Source organism: Octodon degus, unplaced genomic scaffold (assembly GCF_000260255.1).
Source record: "Octodon degus isolate 3935 unplaced genomic scaffold, OctDeg1.0 scaffold00189, whole genome shotgun sequence".
In the NCBI taxonomy this organism is placed as follows: domain Eukaryota; kingdom Metazoa; phylum Chordata; class Mammalia; order Rodentia; family Octodontidae; genus Octodon; species Octodon degus.
This window is the reverse complement of record NW_004524765.1, coordinates 4,206,686-4,225,231: the sequence shown is the minus strand read 5'-3', so window position 1 is coordinate 4,225,231 and position 18,546 is coordinate 4,206,686. Positions and strand designations below refer to the sequence as shown.

General features: G+C 36.3%; 1 pseudogene; it reads left to right on the top strand.

Annotated features, from left to right (window-relative positions):
- The first annotated feature begins 5,274 nt into the window (after positions 1 to 5,274).
- On the top strand, positions 5,275 to 5,933 carry LOC101576995 (annotated as a pseudogene).
- The last annotated feature ends 12,613 nt before the right edge of the window (positions 5,934 to 18,546 follow it).

Below are 18,546 nucleotides of genomic sequence, written 5' to 3'. Positions count from 1 at the left end.
ATTGCTACCCCTGCTTTTTTCTGACGTGCTGGGGCATGTAGTATTTTGTTCCATCCTTTGACTTTCAGCCTATGAATGTCTTTATGTGTTAAATGTGTTTCTTATATACAGCATATTGTTGGATTTTGTGTCCTAATCCACGGTGCCAGTCTATTTCTCTTAATTCGTGAATTGAGTCCATTTACATTAACAGTTAGAATTGGGATGTATTGACTTATATTTGCCATGTTGTTTGCCTGTTAACGTTTACTCCTTTTTCTCCTGTGTTTAATTGCTTATCCTATTTAATTGGTTGCTTCCGATCTCATTCGTGGAGTTCTGATCGTTTTGGTCCCTCTCTAGATCATCTTTCAGTAGCCCGTGTAAGGTTGGCTTTGTCATCGCGAAATTTTTTAACTGTTCTTTGTCCTGGAAGTATTTCACTTCTCCATCAAACTTGAAAGAGAATTTTGCAGGGTTTAGAAGTCTGAGCTGGAATTTGTTTTCATAGAGGACCTGAAGTACTCTGCTCCATGCTCTTCTTGCCTGCATGGTTTGTGAAGAGAAGTCGGCCGTAATTCTGATGGGTTTTTCTTTGAATGTGATCTGCTTCTTTTCTCTAGCGGCTTTCAGTAGATTATTCTTGTGCTGAATTCTGGGACTTTGACTATTATATGTCTTGGTGTGTTTTTCATTGGTTGAGGTTTCTTGGCGTTCTGTATGCTCAGTTACCTGAATGTCAGATTGTTTCCTTATATTTGGGAAGTTTTCTGCTATTACATTCTGCCCATATTTTTTTAATGTCATTTGTGTTGACCCCTTCTTTCTCATTGATGCCTATTAGTCTCACATTGTTCATCTTTTCATCATGTTGCAGGTGATGGATTATTCTTTCTTGCACCCTCATTGTTTTTAAGAGATTCTTTCTTACCTTTTCACTAGCTACACCAGCATCTTCAAGATCTGAAACCCCGTCTTCACATTCACTTAAACGGTTTTGCAAGCTTGTGATTGAGGTTTTAATTTCCTCTATATCTCTTTGACTCTGCTTCATGCTATTTCTTTCTTGTATTGCTCATGCAGGGAATCCGTCATTTTTCTAATCTCCTCTATTTTTTTTCTATCAATTTCTTCTTTAGAAGCAGTTAGAAATTCTTTTACTGCAATGTTTTTTGCAGATTTGTTTTCCTGACTATGTTTCTGTAGTTGCTTCTTTACTTCATCTGTTATGGTTCTGAGAGTTCTTTTTTCATTTCAGAAAAGAATGGCGCTGTGATTTCCTCTATATCTTTCTTCTGTTGCTTATTTACTATCGACGCTATTAATTCATGCATTTGAGGCGAGCTAGTTTCCTCTGCACTTTTTCTGGGTGGGCACTGGGTTTCTTCCATATGTTTCTGCATTTGATTCTTTAGTGCAGATGTTATTAATTCAGGGATTTCTTTTTTCATTTCCAATCTGAGGTTTTCTACACCTTTATGCAGCTGTTTCTTTATTTCAGAAGCCGTTGATTCATTGCTTTTAGCTGTGTGATTTCCAATTTGTTCTATGTCAATGACCTCTGCAGTTGTTACGGTTGGGCTTGGGTTCTGAGGTTGCATTTTGTTCCTTCTCGTCATTTTGTGTAGCACTGTCTTCTGACCTTTGTTGTAGATCTTTGCTGTAGTTATAACCTTCGCACATACTGAAGTTCAGGTGCAGCTCTACAAAGTTTGGGCTTATCCAGCTGCGTCTGGCTTGGGTCTGGCTGCTGTGCTCAGCTCCTTCCCTCTGCTGCCCTTGAGGGTGAACCTGTTGTGTCCCTGTGGTGAGATGTTATGCTCTTGGACTAGCTGGTTGGATCTATCCTCTACACTCTCTGCAGAGATTGCAGCTGCAGGATTACTCCCCAGGTGTGTATGCCAGTCCTGAGCTGTGCGTGGAGGGGGCAAGTTGAAGTAGAGGGAAGAGGAAGCTCTCCCACACACTCACCAGACCTGGGTTAGTACTGTGTCTGGGGCTTCCCTGACGCGGCAGAAATTCCTACTCAGAGGACGGGTGGGGTAGGTACTGTGGAGTGGTAGGGGGCAGCCCGAGGGGGTGGGAGAGGGTCCGGCCCACACTGCGCCTGGGCTGGGACTGGTCCTGACGGCGCATGGTAGCAGGCAGCTCTCCACACACCGGACCTGGGCTAGGACTAGGTCTGGGTGTTCCCGGAACTTGGCAGAAATTCCTACTCAGGGGGCGTATTGGAGGAGGTACTGCGGAGTGGTGGGGGTCGGCCCGAGGGGGTGGGAGATGGTCCGGTCCACTCTGCGCCTGGGCTGGGACTAGTCCCACCAGCACAGCATAGCAGGAAGCTCTCCGCACACTCATTGGACCTGGGCCATGACTGGGTCTCTATAATACCAATTATTATTGAAATGTAACATCATAATATACATCATAATATTATGAGGTTAAAAATTCATCCTAATACCCATTATGTTGCAAACATGACATGGTAACACCCATTTTGAGATAGCAATGACATCCTTATACCCATTATATTGCAAAGATGATGTCATAATATCCATTTCGATTTAACCATGACATCCTAATATCCATTGTGAGGTTACCTTGACATCATAATGCCAATTTTGAGGTAAACATAACATGCAAGTAGACATTATGATGAAAACCTGACATCGTAATGCCCATTTTGAGGTAATCATGTCACCCTAATATCCAATATAAAGTATCCATGACATTCTCATACCCTTTATAATATAAACATGACATCTTAATATACATTTTGAGGTAACCATAACATCGTAACACACATTATGACACAAATGTGGTATTATAATAAGCATTTTTATTTAGATAGGATGTCATATCTGCATCTTGAACTATGAATAACCACTATGAAGAACAACAATATGCAATGTATTAATTATTGAAACTAAATCGATTTTAAAACTGTCTCACTGCTATTTGTTGTGTGTTTCTTGTTTATAGCATATTGTTGGATTTTGTTTCCTAATCCACTATGACAGTCTATTTCTTTTAATTGATTAATTGAATCTATTTACATTGACAGTTATAATTGAGATATACTGACTTATGATTGGTATGTTATTTACCTGCTGTTGTTTACCCCCTTATCTGCCATGCTAATTGTTTGCCCTATTTTCTCAATAAAATTAGTAATAAAAATAAAATATATAAACATTCTTTCTGTTCTCATTTGTGGAGTTGTGATCATTTTGGTCCCTCTCTACAGTATTTCTTAGTAGTTTATGTAGAGTTGGTTAGATTGGTTTGTCATCATTACATTCTTTTAGTTTTTCTTTGCTATGGAAACATTTCACTTCTCCATTAAACTTGAACAAGAGTTTTGCAGAGTATAGCAGTCTTGGCGGGAGTTTTTTCTTGGAAGACTTGAAGTACTTTGCTCAATGTTCTTGACTTGATGTTTTGTGAAGAGAAATCTGCCATTATTGTGTTGGGTGCACCTTTAAAAGTCATCTATTTATTTTCTCTAGCAGCTTTCATTATACCGTTCTTATGCTGGATTTCTGGGATCTTGACGATTATATGTCTCTGTGTGTTTGTAATTGGCTTGATGTTATTTGGAGTTCTTTATGCTTCAGTTCCCTGAATTTCAGATTGTTTCCCCATATTTGGGAAGTTTTCTGCTATTATTTCTGCTCACATTTGTCTTATAACATTTATATAGACTCCTTCTTCATTGATGTCTCACGTTATTTGTCTTTACATCATCTTGCAGAAGATAAATTAGTTTTTCCTGCATCTTAGTTGTTTTTCAGAGATCTTTTCTTACCTTTTCAATGGCTGCAATGATTCTTCAAGATCTGAAATTCTATCTTCACTCTCATTGAAATATTTTGCAAGCTTGTGATTGAGTTTTGAATTTCCTGTTAATCTTATTGAACCTCCTTCATAGTTTCTGTTTCATTCCTATATCGTTCATTGACGGATTCCACCATTTTTCTATTCTCTATTTTTATTCTATTTCTTCCTTAGAAGCACTTATTAATTCAGAGATTTTTTTCTGGTCTGATTTCCTCTATGCCTTTCTGTAGTTGTTTATTTACTTCAGATGCTATGAATTCCGAGATTTTAGCTGTGTTATTCCCAATTTCTTCTATACTAGTTTCTCCTGCATTTGTCCTTGGTCAGCTCGGAGAATGCATTTTACTCCTCATTGTCATTTTCATAGCAGTGTCCTCTGACCTTTGTTGTAGAACATTGGTGCTGTTATAACCTTAGCACTTACCAAAATTCTTACCCAAGTGAGATTATGTGTTAAGAGAGTTACAGTCTTGCATTAACAGAACTAAAATTAGGAACACTAATAATGGGTAGTTGTATTTAGCAGTTGACAAACTTTTATAATTAATGGCTTCATATTTTAGGCCGTAAGAGCAAACATTATGTCTGTGTAGCTAAGCAGACATTAAATTAGATATTTGTATGTAAGTTAGTGCCCTTAAGTTCTGTCTTATCATGTCTCCTTGCTCACATAGTATTTGAATAGGTTAATATACAAACTATTTATATATAGTTGATGCAAAAATATCAAGTAGAAAAATTTTTCATAATACTAAACAATTACTAATAAAATATAACATAAATATTGGAATGACAAATATGATCAGCACTGCTAACCATTTGGGGATACAATATTGTACAAAGTTCTAGTATTTTGTGGACGTGGACAGTGTCCTTTATGCTCACTGTTTGTCACGTGTCATCTATGTGACTGTGCTACTCTATAGACCCGGGCAGAATCGTGAGCCATAGGCTGCAAGAGAAGTCCACTTGTTCAGTATTTTGATGGAAATATTTTTCTGCTGCATGCAACACAGTAATTGAAATACTCCTCTTTTTTTCTTATGTTTAATTGTTTGTCCTATTTGGAGGATTCTTTCCATTCTCATTCATGGAGTTGTGTCATTTTGATCCCTCTCTAGAATATCTTTTCATAGTTTATGCAGACTTGTCTTTGTCATCATGAAATTCTTTAGACATTCTTTGTTATAGAAGTATTTTACTTCTCCAGTAACCTTGAAAGAGAGCTTTGCAAGGTATATCAGATTGGACTGGAATTTGTTATCTTGCAAGATTTGAAGAATCTTTCTCCATGCTCTTCTTGTCTTGATGGTTTGTGAAGAGAATCCTGCCAATATTCTGAAGAGTTTTCCTTTAAATATGATGTTTCTTTCCTCTACTGGATTTTAGTGTATGGTTCCTTTCTGAATTTCTGGGATTTTGATTATTATATGGCTGGGTGTCATTTTAAGTGGGTTGATGTTATTTGGAGTTCTATATGCTTCCATAGCTTTTGTGATGATTTCTGGTTGGAATGGTGACAACATGCTGGAGAGAAGTGCTAATATGCCTTCTTTCAAAGAATGAAAGATCACTTGTAAATATGGCAATACCAGCGGAATCACATTGCTTAAAGCTTTAGATTGCATTTCTCCACCCACTAGCCCAACTGACTAGCTCATTGTGAGTGCCCATCCAGGATGTCTACAAAATTGCTGGTATTGGCACTGTCCCTTTGGGCTGAGTGGAGACTGGTGCTTTCAAATCCGGCATGGTGCTCAACTTTGCTCTAACTAACATCACATCTAAAGTCATGTCTGTTGAAATGCATCATGAAGCTTTGAGTGACACTCTTCCAGGGGACAATGTAGGTTTCAACATCAAGAATGTGCCTGTCAAAGATGTCCCTGGTGGCAATGTTGCTGGTGACAGCAAAAAAGACCAACCAATAGAAGCAGCTGGTTTTACTACTCAAGTGATTATCCTGAACTGTCTGGGCCAGATCTGCTGGCTGTGTGCCTTTAGTGGATTGTCACACAACTCATATTGATTGCAAATTTGCTGAACTGAAAGAACAGATTTACATGTCAGGGTTAAAAACACCCAGACAAATAAAAATCCACATTCCAGAAATCTAGCACAAAAACAATATGCTAAAAACTGCTAGAGAAAAGTAACATCACATTTAAAGGAAAACCCATCAGAATAATGGCAGATTTCTCTTCACAAAGCATCAAGTCACAAAGAGCATGGGAGAAAGTACTTCAAGTCTTCCAAGAAAATAAATTCCAAGCCAAAGAGATATACCCTGCCAAACTCTTTTCAAATGTGATGGAGAAGTGAAATGTTCAAAGTCTACAGAAAATTGGAATAGATGGCCACTAAATCAATCTCATAAAAGGCATCTATGGCAACCTAATGGCTAACATAATTCTATATGGGGAAAAACAGAAATCATTTATTCTCAGATCTCATACAAGAAAAGGCTGTCCTCTATCACCACTCCTATTCAATATAGTTCTGGAAACATTAGCTAGAGGTATTAGACAAGGCAGAGAAAAAAAAGTAAGAATAGGTAAAGAAGAAGTTAAACTATCATTATTTGTAGATGACATGATACTCTACCTGGAAGACCTAAAAATGTCCACCAAGAAGCTACTAGAATTCATACACAAACTCTGTAGCATATCAGAACACAAAGAAAATATTCAAAAGTCAATAACATTCCTGTACACAGATAACAAAAACACTAACAGAGAAATTAGAGAAAGAATTCCGTTTACAAATAGCACCATGCAAAATGAAATACTTAGGAATTAATCTAACTAAAGAAGTAAAAGATCTACTCAATGAAAACTACAGTACTCTGAACAAAGAGATCATAAAGGATTTCAGAAAATATTCCCTATTTAAAGGAAAACCCATTAGAATAATGGCAGATTTCTCTTCACAAAGCATCAAGTCACAAAGAGCATGGGAGAAAGTACCTCAAGTACTTCAAATTTTCCTATCCAGGAGCAGATATTCCCTGCTCCTGGATAGGAATAGCAACATTGTGAAGATGGCCATACTCCCAACATTATTGTACAAATTTAATGCCATCCCTATCAAAATACAACCAACATACCTCACAGACCTAGAAAAGTGATTTCTAAAACTTGTTTGGAATGAGAAAAGACCTAGAATAGCAAAAACAATCCTGGACAACAATAAACCCAGCCAAAGCCCAGGCCCAACGAGTATGAGTGAGTGCTTACATGCTCTCCTGTGCCTGATGGACCCCTCTGGACACACCCTCCAAACCCCTCCATAACCACTACAGGCCAGCGTGTGAGTGAAAACTTCCTCTGCACTCTAGGAACCACTTCAGACCCAGCTCAAGCTTGGCATGTCAGTGAAAACATCCTCCATAAACGAGGGACCCTCCAAGACACAACCTAAACTCAGGCCTGACAAGGGTGTGGGAGAGCATTAAATGCTCCACTGCACCTGCTGGAACCCTCTGAAACCGGCTCAGGCTCAGTGAAGGTGTGGGAGAGCTTTCATGCTCTGCCTGCATTCTCTGCATCCCTCTGGACCCAAGCAAACCCAGCAAGTCAGTGAGAACTTCAGCCTTGTTCTCAGTAACTCTCTAGACCCAGCCTAGACCTGGCATAGAGGCCGGTGGGGAAACTTTCCAGCTGAAGTCCCTGCAGAGAGGCCAGGAGCCAGAACCACCAATCTAATCCAGGAACAGAACATCTTCCCAGAAGGACGCAACAGGTTCACTTCCAAGGGCTGCAGCATGAAGAAGTGGAGCACTGCACCCAGACCGAATCCAGGAACAACCAGATGAATTCAAACTTCATAGATCTACACCCAAATTTCAGTAGTGCTAAGATTATAGCTGCACCAAAGCTTTACAACAAATGTCAGAAGACAGTGCTATATAAAATGACAAAGAGAAGGAACAAAATGCAATTTCAGGCCCCAAGCACACCCAGAACTATCTCAGAAGACATTAGCAAGAAGAAATTGGGAATCACAAGGCTCAAATGTCTGAATTAATAGGGTCTGAAGTAAAGAAACAACTGGAGAAAGAGATATAGGAACTTAGATAAGAAATAACCTCTGAAATAAAAAATAAAGCTCTGAATTAAAGAATCAAATGCAGAAACATATAAAAGAAATCATATCAGAAATAATTTCTGAAGTAAAAAAGAAAGGATAATTATAATAAAGAATAATTACTTCCAAGAAGACACTAATAAAAAAGAGAGAATATTAGAAAAACAATGGAATCCTTGAATGAACAATATAGGAAAGAAATAGATCACATGAAGCAGAGTAAAAGAGGTATGGAGGAAATTAAAATCTCAATCACAAGTTTGCAAAACCATTTCAGTGAAAGTGAATATAAAGCTTCAAATCTTCAAAACGCCATCACAGCTAGCGAAAAGGTAAGAAAAGATGTCTTAAAAACAACTAGACTGTAGGAAAAATATAACTCATCACCTGCAAGATGATGGAAAGATGAACAATGTGAGACTAATAGGCATCAATGAGAAATGGGTCAATATAAATGATATAAGAAGAATACAGGCAGGGCTGGAGAGATGGCTCAGTGGTCTAAAGCACCTACTTAGAACAAGCTTAGCAAAGCATCAGGGACCGCGGTTCGATCCTCCAGCACCACATGTCAGCCAGCCCCGCCCCCTGGTGGGCTGAGCTGGCCACACACACACCACACACTCTCTCTCTCTCTCTAATAAATAAATAAATAAATAAATAAAATTTTAAAAAAGAAGAATACAGGCAAAAGTAAGAGCAGAAAACTTCCCATATATAAGGAAACAATCTGACATTTAAGTTACTGAAATGTACACAACACCAAAGCACATCAAGCTAATTAAAAACACACCAATACATATAATAGTAAAGATTCCATAAATCCAGCACAAGAACAGTATACTGAAAGCTTCTAGAGAAAAGAAACACATCACTTTTAAAGGAAAACTTATCAGAATAACTTCAGACTTCTCTTCACAAACCATGAGATCAAGAAGAGCATAGAACAGAGTACTTCAAGTCCTCTATGAAAGCAAATTCCAAGTCAGACTACTATACCCTGAAAAACTCTCTTGCAACTTTGATGGAGAAGTGATATACTTCCATGACAAAGAACAACTAAAAAAATTCAGGAAAAAAAGCTAACCATACAAAGAGTACAAAAAGTAGTGCTAAAGAGGTACCAAAATGACCAGAACTCCATGAATGATAACAGAAGGAACCCACTAAATACTGCAAATAGTTAAACAAAGCAGAAAAAAAGAGTAAAGAACAGTAGGTAAATAACATGTCAATTGTAAATCAATACATCTCAATTATAACCATCAAAGTAAATGGACTCAAATGCACCAATTAGAAGAAATGGACAGGCACAGTGGGTTAGGAAACAACATCCAACAATATGCTGTATGCAAGAAATACATGTAACTCATAAAGAAAGTCGTAAGCTGAAAGTCAAAGGACCAAAAATATTACTACATGCCCCATCACCTCAGAGAAAGCCAGAGGTAGCAATCCAGTTCTCCAACAGTCTCACTTTCAAACCAAGAATGGTCAAGCAATATAAAGAATACCACTATATACTGGTTAGTGGAAAAAATTGAACAGGAAAGGTAACACTCATAAACATGTATGCACCAAACAAGGGAGCTCCCAATTATATAAGAAATATCTTAATAGACAAGAAAAATCTAATACCCAATACCACAGCCTTAACAGGACAACATAAGACCTTCGTATCCTAAAATGATTGGTCAAACAGACAAAAAATTAGCAAAGCAGTAGCAGAACTGAACCATAGTTTGCAACAAATGGACTTACTGGATATATATTGAGTGTTCCACCCATATCAGTTGAATACACAGTTTTTTAAGTTGTACATGGGTCATTTCTAAAATAGACCACATACTAGTACATAAATCATGCTTGTGTATATGAAAGAAAAGAGAAATTATTCCATTCATACTATCTGACCACAGTGCAATGAAACTGGAAATAAATGACAAATGAAACCAGAAAAACCCATAAATACACGGAACTTGAACAACACCCTACTCAGCAACCAATGAGTCACAGATGAAATTAAACAAGAACTTGAACAATATCTAAAAATCAATGACTATTCCACCATAATTTATCAGAATTCATGAGATTTGCTGAAAGGGTTCTTAGAGGGAAATGTATAGTTGTAAGGTCACACATTCGGAAAACAGAATGGAAACAAATAAACACCCTAATGCTGCACCTCTAACATCTAGAAAAGGAAGAGCAAACCAAACCAAAATCCAAAAGATGGGAAGAGATTATAAAGATTAGGGCAGAAATTAATTCAATTGAGATGAAGAAAACTGTTCAAAGAATTAGCAAACCAAAAAGCTGATTCTTTGAAAGATTAAATAAAATTTATAAGCCCCTAGATAACCTCTTCAAAAAGAGGAAAGAAAAAACTCAGATACTAGCAATAAAGAATGTTTATAATTATCAGAGACCCAGTGGAAATTCAGAAGATTATCAATAGCTACTTTGAGAAAATTTTCTCTCACAGAATAGAAAACACACAAAAAAATTGGACAGAATACTAGAATGATACAAATTACCAAAACTGAAAAAAGATGTAAGAACTCTCAATAACACAGTAACAGCCAAAGAAATACACAATGTAATTTGAAAAACCTACCGACAAACAAAAGTCTAGGTCTGGATAGATTCACACCTGAACTCTGTGTGAAATATACAGAAGATAGAATACCTATACTCCTCAAACTCTTCACTGAAATGGAAACGGAAGTGATACTCCCAGAATACTCCCTGGAGACAAGTATTATACTGATACCAAAAACAGGGAAAGACACAACTAAAAATGATGATACAGGCCAATATCCATCATAAGCATGGATGCAAAAATCTTCAATATAATCCAGCAAATAGAATACAGCAAATCATCAAGGAGGTTATGCACTATGACCAGATAAGATTCATGCCAGGTATGGAAGGATGGTTCAATATTCACAAATCTATAGATGTAATACACTATATCAATAGAGCAAAATCTAAAAACCACATGATCATCTCAGTCATTTCAGAAAAGGCTTTTGACAAAGTCCAACAATCATTCATGTTCAAAGCCCTACACAAAATTGCAATTGATGGCACCTACTTCAATCTCACAAAAGCCATCTATAACAACCAAGTGGCTAACATAATTCTGAATAGGGAAAAACTGGAATCATTTATCTCAGATCTGGTACAAGAAAAGGATGTTCTCTATTACCCCTCTTTTTCAATATAGTTCTGGAACCATGAGATAGAGCAACTTGACAAGAGAGAAATAAAACAAATAAAAATATGTAAAGAAGATAAACTGTCATTATTTGCAGATGGCATAATGCTTTACTTGAAAGACCCAAAAATTCCAAGAAGCTACTAGAATCAATATACGAATTCAGTAGCATAGCAAGATAGAAGTCAATAACCAAATGTCAGTAGCATTCCCCTACACAGTTAAAAAAACACACCAAGAAGGAAAGTAGAGAAATAATACCTTTTACAATAGCACTGCAGAAAATTAAATACCTTGGAATTAATCTGACTAAAGAAGTCAAAGATTTCTTCAATGAAAATTAAAGTACTCTTTAAAAGGAGACCATTGAGGATTTCAGAACATGGAAAAATACTCTGTGCTCCTGGTTGGGAAGAACTAATGGTGTGAAGATTTCCATGTACCCAGAATTGTCGTACAGTCTTCATCCAATCTCTATCAAATGACCACCAACATACCACACAGACCTAGAGATATCGTTCCTAAAATTTATTTGAACCAGAAAAGACCTAGAATAGCAAGGGCAATCCTGGGAAACAAAGACTAGCCTGGAGGAATTAGAAATCCTTACTTGAAATTATACTACATAGCTACTGAGATAAAAATAGCATGACATTGTCAACAAAATAGACATGAGTATCAATGGAATAGATTAGAAGATGCGGAAGCCTCTACAAACACTCAGCCACCTTATCTTTGACAAAAGGCCCAAACATGCTGATTGGAAGAAAGATAGACTGTTTAACAAATGGTGCTGAAACACTGCCTCTCTATATGCCAAAAACTAAAACTTTACTAAGGTCTGACACCATGCACTAAGCTAAAGTCAAAATGGAATAAAGATCTACACATTAAAAGAGAAATACTAAATCTCCTTCAAAAAAAAGTAGGAGGAATTCTTGAAGACATAGGGTAGGCAAAGAGTTCATGAACAGAAAATCAAATCACATGAGTAATACTTGAAAGAATTGAAATTTGGGACCTCCTATTTAGAAGTTTTGCACCTCAAAAGAAATTATCAACAAAGTGAAAAGACAACCCACAAATTTGGAAGAAATCTTAACTAGTAAAGACTCAGGCAATGGTCTGCACTCTGGAATTTATAAAGGACAAAAATCCTTAATGCCCCAAAATTTAAAGACCCAATTCAGAAATGGGCATTTGAGATGAACACACAGTTCACAGATGATGAAATTCTACAAGCAAAAAAATACATGAAAAAATACTCTGTATCACTAGCCATCTGTGATATGCAAATTAAAACAACATTGAGATACCATCTCATCCCAGAAAGCATGGCTATCATAAAGAAATCAACCAACAACAAGTATTGGAGAGGCTGTTGTGAAAAGAACTCTTCTCCACTACTGGTGGGAATGGAGATGGGAGCAACCATTATGGAAATCAGTGTGGAGATTCCTTAAAAAACTAGGACTGGAAATCCTATTCAAATTAGTCTTCCCCCTACTAGGAATTTTCCCAAACTTAACTGAAAATATTTCAATAGTGATATATGTGAATCTATGTTCATATCATATGTGTGATAGCCAACACTTGGAAACAACCAAAATTCCTGCCACCTGAGGAATGGATAAGAATGATCTGAGGAATGGTTGAAAAAGATGTGATATTTTTAAAAAAATGGTGTCAAGGGAAAAACCTAGGAAACATGGCAGGGGCAAAGCCACATATTTATATGTACATGATGGGCAAGACAATGATCCTGAGAATCTTCAGCAGGTTTTCGAAACTAGTAAATGGTAGAATTCTCACATTAACTAACTATATATGCTGATACCTGTGAACTAATAAACTGTACTGAAAACAGGAATGTGTAATATTAGGGTCATACTTGGAGTGCCTGTCATTCTGGTCTTCCTAATACATGGCTTGTCATGATATGCCAGTTGTTGTCATGCTGTCTCTCTGGTAGACATTTGTTTAAAAAGAAAGAGGGTGGTGAATGAAAACAGAAGGCAGGAAAAGGAGTGTTGTGAGACTGCCCAGTTACAATGCTGTATATGGTTAGAGTTCTAAACATTTGTGCAAAAACATGTAATTACTTATTCATTTTTTAAGATATATTTTTATTTTTTAAATTTTTTCCTCATATTTTCTAGGGACTTAAAATTTAACATATCAAAACGTGAAGAAAAATACACGTTCCATGTCATGCCTATGGTGTCTGATATTCTTAAAGATAGTGAGGTTAAGCTCCACTGCCCCGGTTGTAGGGTAATAACAATAAGCTTCTCTTCTGGAGAGTTAACAACCTAAGTTTGCAAACCAAAAATTAGAGAAAAACGAGGGCTGCAAGGATAATCAACATTTAGGCCCTAAGCTTCCAAGTTCAATGAAGACTCAGGATACAGGGAAGCCTGTACATGTATGTAACATCATGTAACTCAGCTGCGTCCCAAATTATCTGATCAAGGAGATTATGGTGCCACAGAGGAAAGTGATCGATGATGTAGAATGTGTCTAAGGAGAGTCCCATGGTGAGAAAACATTCTTTCAGGCTTTCACAGACAGAAAATTGGTCAGGCAATGGCTGTGACTCATTCACAAGGCTGACACTCACAAAGAATCTACAAACTGTGGTACAGGGTTTCAGGATAACTCCTGAGGGGATTTGACTGACCTTATGAGATACAAAAGCTACATTTCTTTATATATATATGTATATTTTGCTTTATCTTGGCCTTAACCATTCAGCAGAAAAGAATTAAAACGAAATACAAAAAGTTAAGCCATATTAATATGCTGAGATGTAAATAGCTCAACTCAACAACATTGGATATTGCCGATCTTATGGAAAACCCACTAGTATTGTGGACTACTGCACTATATTGGAATATTTGTTGAATTGAGGCACCTATAATATTTACATGACAATAAAATACCCTTCTCTGACAAAACTAACCAAAAAAGGGGATAGTAATGAACGACCATTTTGTATCTGTATACTCAAAATCGTCAGGATAGATATACAGCTACTTTCTTTTAATTTAGTGAATAGACAAATTTGTTCTAATAATGTTTGTAAACAGGATATCATGTCTGCATTTTGTACAATGAATAACAAAGAGAACAATATGCAATATATTAATTATTGAAACTGTCTTGCTAATTGGATTTGAAACAGTCTCATTGCTATTTGTTTCTCAATACAATTATTGAAAAAATGATGTGGTATATTTATACAATGAGGTATTACTAAGCTATAAAAATGATAAACTCGAAGCCTTTATATTTAACTGGATGCCACCTAACGATACAATCATAAGTGCAATAACCCAGGCTCACATATGCAAATATTATATAGTCTCCCTAGTGTAAGAACTCAAAAGAAGAAATACTAGTAGAAAGATATAATACAAGTAAAAGGAAAGCAGGATCTCAAGGACTAACTAATCAAGAGAGGGAAAGGAGAAGAGCTAGGAAACATGATAACGTCAAACCATACAGTTATATGTAAAAGATGAGCAAGGCAATGATCCTAAGAATCCTCAGAAGATTTTTTATTCTAGCAGTTAATTGGAAAGATTCTAACCCTGACTAACTATTTATACTGATACCTGTGAACTAACCTACTGCACTGCGGATGGTAATTTGTAATAGTAGTTTCATGTTTGGAGTGCCTGTCATTCTGGTATTCTGAATATGGGCTAGTTGTCATGACATGTCAGTTGTTGCTATGTCATTTCTCGGGTAGGTGGATGTTTAAGAAGGGAGTTGTGAATGAAAACATGAGACAGGAAAAGGAATATTGTGGGACTGTCCTGCTTCAGGGTTGTATATGGTGAGATTTTTGGACTTATTTGCAAACATGAGAAGTATAAAATTCTTTTTCCTTTTTTTAAAGTATATTCTAATTTTTAAATGTTTTTTATCATATTATATAGGGACTTAAAGTTCAACATATCAATACTTCATGAAAAATACCTGTTCCTTATTATGCCTAAGATGTTTGAAATGCAGAGAAATAGTGAGGTTAAGCTTAATAGCCTAAGTCGTTTGATAATAACAATAAGCTTGTGTTCTGGATGGTTAACAACCTAAGTTTGCAGAACAAAATTAGAGAAAAAGGAGGGCTGCAAGGAAAGCCAACATTTTGGCCCTAACCTTCTAAGGTCAATTAAGACTCAGGACATATGAGAACTTGTACTGTAATGTTATGTACGTCGGTAGTGTCCCAAATTTTCTGATCAATTAGATTTTGGGGCCAAAGAGGAAAGTGATCGATGATGTAGAGTGTGCCTAAGGAGAGTCACATGGAGAGAAAACACTCTCTCAGTGTTTCACAGAGAGCACATTGGTGAAGCAATGGCTGTGAGTCATCCATATGGCTGACACTGGCAAAAGTTCTACAATCTGAGGTACAGGATCTCAGGATAAATCCTGAGGGGATTTCACTGATCTTCTCAGACCCAAAATCTACATGTCTTGTTGCATAGGTCCAGCTTTTCCTTGGTCTTAACCATCCAGTAGAAAAGTATGAAGACGAAATATAGGAAGTAAAGCCATGCTGTTATGGTGAGCTGTGGTGAACTCAGTTCAATAATTTCTGACATTGCCAGTTAAACAGAAGACCCAATGCTATTATGGGCTACTGGGCTATTTTAGAATATTTTGTTGAGTTTACACACCTATTAACAGATCTTAGAAAAAAGGGATATACAGAGGAATGTCCATTTTGTGTCTGTGTATTCCAAGTGGATGGGGTAGATATGTAGACACATTCTCTTAATGAATAGAATGATTTGTTCTAATGGTGTTTGTAAATAGGATCTCAAGTCCACACCTTGTACAGCAATTAACCAGTAAGAAGAATATATGCAGTGTGTTAGGTATTGAAACTCTCTTAGCGATTTGATTTGAAACTGTCTCATTGCTGTCTGTTTATCAATGAAATTATGAAAAAAAATAATGAAAAGGAGGAACTGGGATGAGCAAAAGGAGAAAAGAAAGAAGGGATATATATATATATATATATATATATATATTCTCTAATATATACATTAGCTTGGATCATTGTACTGCTGATTTCTTCTATTGGAAGAAGTTAATGCTTAAATTTTTTTTCTATCCCTTTTAATATTTTGAACTTTTTAAATCCAATTTTGCATGCTTATATCTGGTATCTTAGCACTCACTTTGAAGACAACAATATGCAATATAACAACCATTGTTGAATTCCTATTACCTTGTTCAGTGAAATGCTGTATTGTTTCTATTTGTTTACTATTTTTTCTTCTCTTTAATAAAGTAAAATGAACAACAACAACAGAAAATAAAAGAAAATAAATTATGAACAGAGTAAAAGGACAACCCAGAAATTCTGAAAATTTTGGGAAAATTCTTAACTAATAAGTAACAGGAGACAAATGTCTCCTCTCCAGAATTTGCAAAAACTTAAAAATATTAGGGCCCTAAAATTTTGATACCCTATGCAAAAATAGGCATCTGAGATGAACACACATTTCTCAGAGGAAGAAATTCTAGAAGCTAATAAACACATCAAAAATTGCTCCAAATCACTAACTATACATGAAATGTAAATTAAAATAGCACTGAGATACTATTTCATCCCAGAAAGAATGGCGATCATAAAGAAATAAACCAACAACAAATGTAGGAGAGGTTGTGGGGAAATAGAAATCCTTTTCCACTGTTGCAAATGTAGACCGGTTCAAATATTGTGGAAATCAGTATGGAGACTCCTTTAAAAGCTAGGACTGGAAATACCATCCAAACTGTCTGTGTCCCTGCTGGGAATGTTCCCAGAAGAACTGAAAACATATCACAGTGATATATGAGCACCTATGTTTCTAGCAGCAAAAATCTTAGAATTTTTGCACCTATGAGCACTTATGTTTCTAGCAGCAAAAAATCTTAGAATTTTTGGACCTATGAGCACCTATGTTTCTAGCAGCAAAAATCTAAACAGCCAAATCTTGGAAGCAAGCAAAATGCTCCTTACCGGAGAAATTGTTGAAAAATATGTTGTGTTTTTTATTCAGTGGAGTTTTATTCAGCTATAGAGATATGCGCAAAGCCTTCATTTAGAATTGGATGTAACTAGATGATAAACTCATAAGCAAAATAAACCAGGCCCACATGTCTAAATATCATATAGTCTCACTAGTGTAATAAATCAAAAGAAGAAATAAAAATTGAAAGTTATAACAGAAGTAAATGGAAAGTGAGAATTTAAGTATAAACCATGAAGAAAGGGCAAGGAGAAAACATAGGAAAGATGGCAGGGTCAAACCCATACATTAATATACAAAAAATGGCTAAGGCAATGATCCTGAGAGTCGTTAGCACGCTTTTGAAACTAGAAGTTGATTGGTAAGATTCCCAAACTTTAATAACTATATGCTGATATACTCTCTCTTATGTAAATATTCATTTAAAAATGAAAGAATGAAAGAAAAGAGAAAAGAAAAATGTCATAAGATTTTCATATTGTGTATGGTTAGATTTCTAAATTTCTGTGTAAAAATGTGTAATTATTTCTATTTATTTTATTGCTTTTAATTCAATAGGGATTTAAAGTTCAGCATATCAATGATTGGTGAAAAATATCTGTTCCATGTTATGTCTAACACAATTGCTGTAGGACAGATAGTGAAGTTAAGCTCAACTGCCTATGCTATACAGTAATAATATCATTAAGCTTCTATTCTGAGGGGTCAACATTTTAAGTTTGCAGGCCTAAAAATTAGAGAAAAAGAAGGGCTACAAGGAAAGCCATCATTTTCACCCTCGCCCTTCAAGGTGAGTGAGGACTCAGGACACAAGTATACCTGTTCTCTAACATCCTGTAACTGAGTGATATCCCAAATTTTCTCTTCTAGGAGATTATGGGGTCACTGTGGAATGTGATCAATGATGTACAGTGTGCCTAAGCAGAGTCACCTAGAGAGAAAACATTCTTTCAGGCTTTCACAGAGAGCAAATTGGTCAATCAATGGCCATGACTCATCCACATGACTAAAACTGACAAAAGATCTACTAAGTGCTGCACATGATTGGAGGGTAACTCCTGACGGGATTTCACTGACCTTGTCAGATACAAAACTTATATTTTTTGCTATATGGGGGGTCCTGTTTTTTCTTGGTCTTAACCTTCTAGCACAAAAGCATAAACACAAGGCCTAAATAGTAAAGTCATATTAATAGGCTGAGCTGCAAATGGCTGAAGTCAACAATTTCTGCCATTCCCAGTTCTGCAGATAAACCACTTCTATTATAGACTACTGGATTCTATTGGATTATTTTGCTGAATACACACACCTAAAATATTTGAATGGCAATGGAATACCCATGTCTGACAAAACTAAACAAAATGGGGAATATACATGAAGGACCAGTTTGTA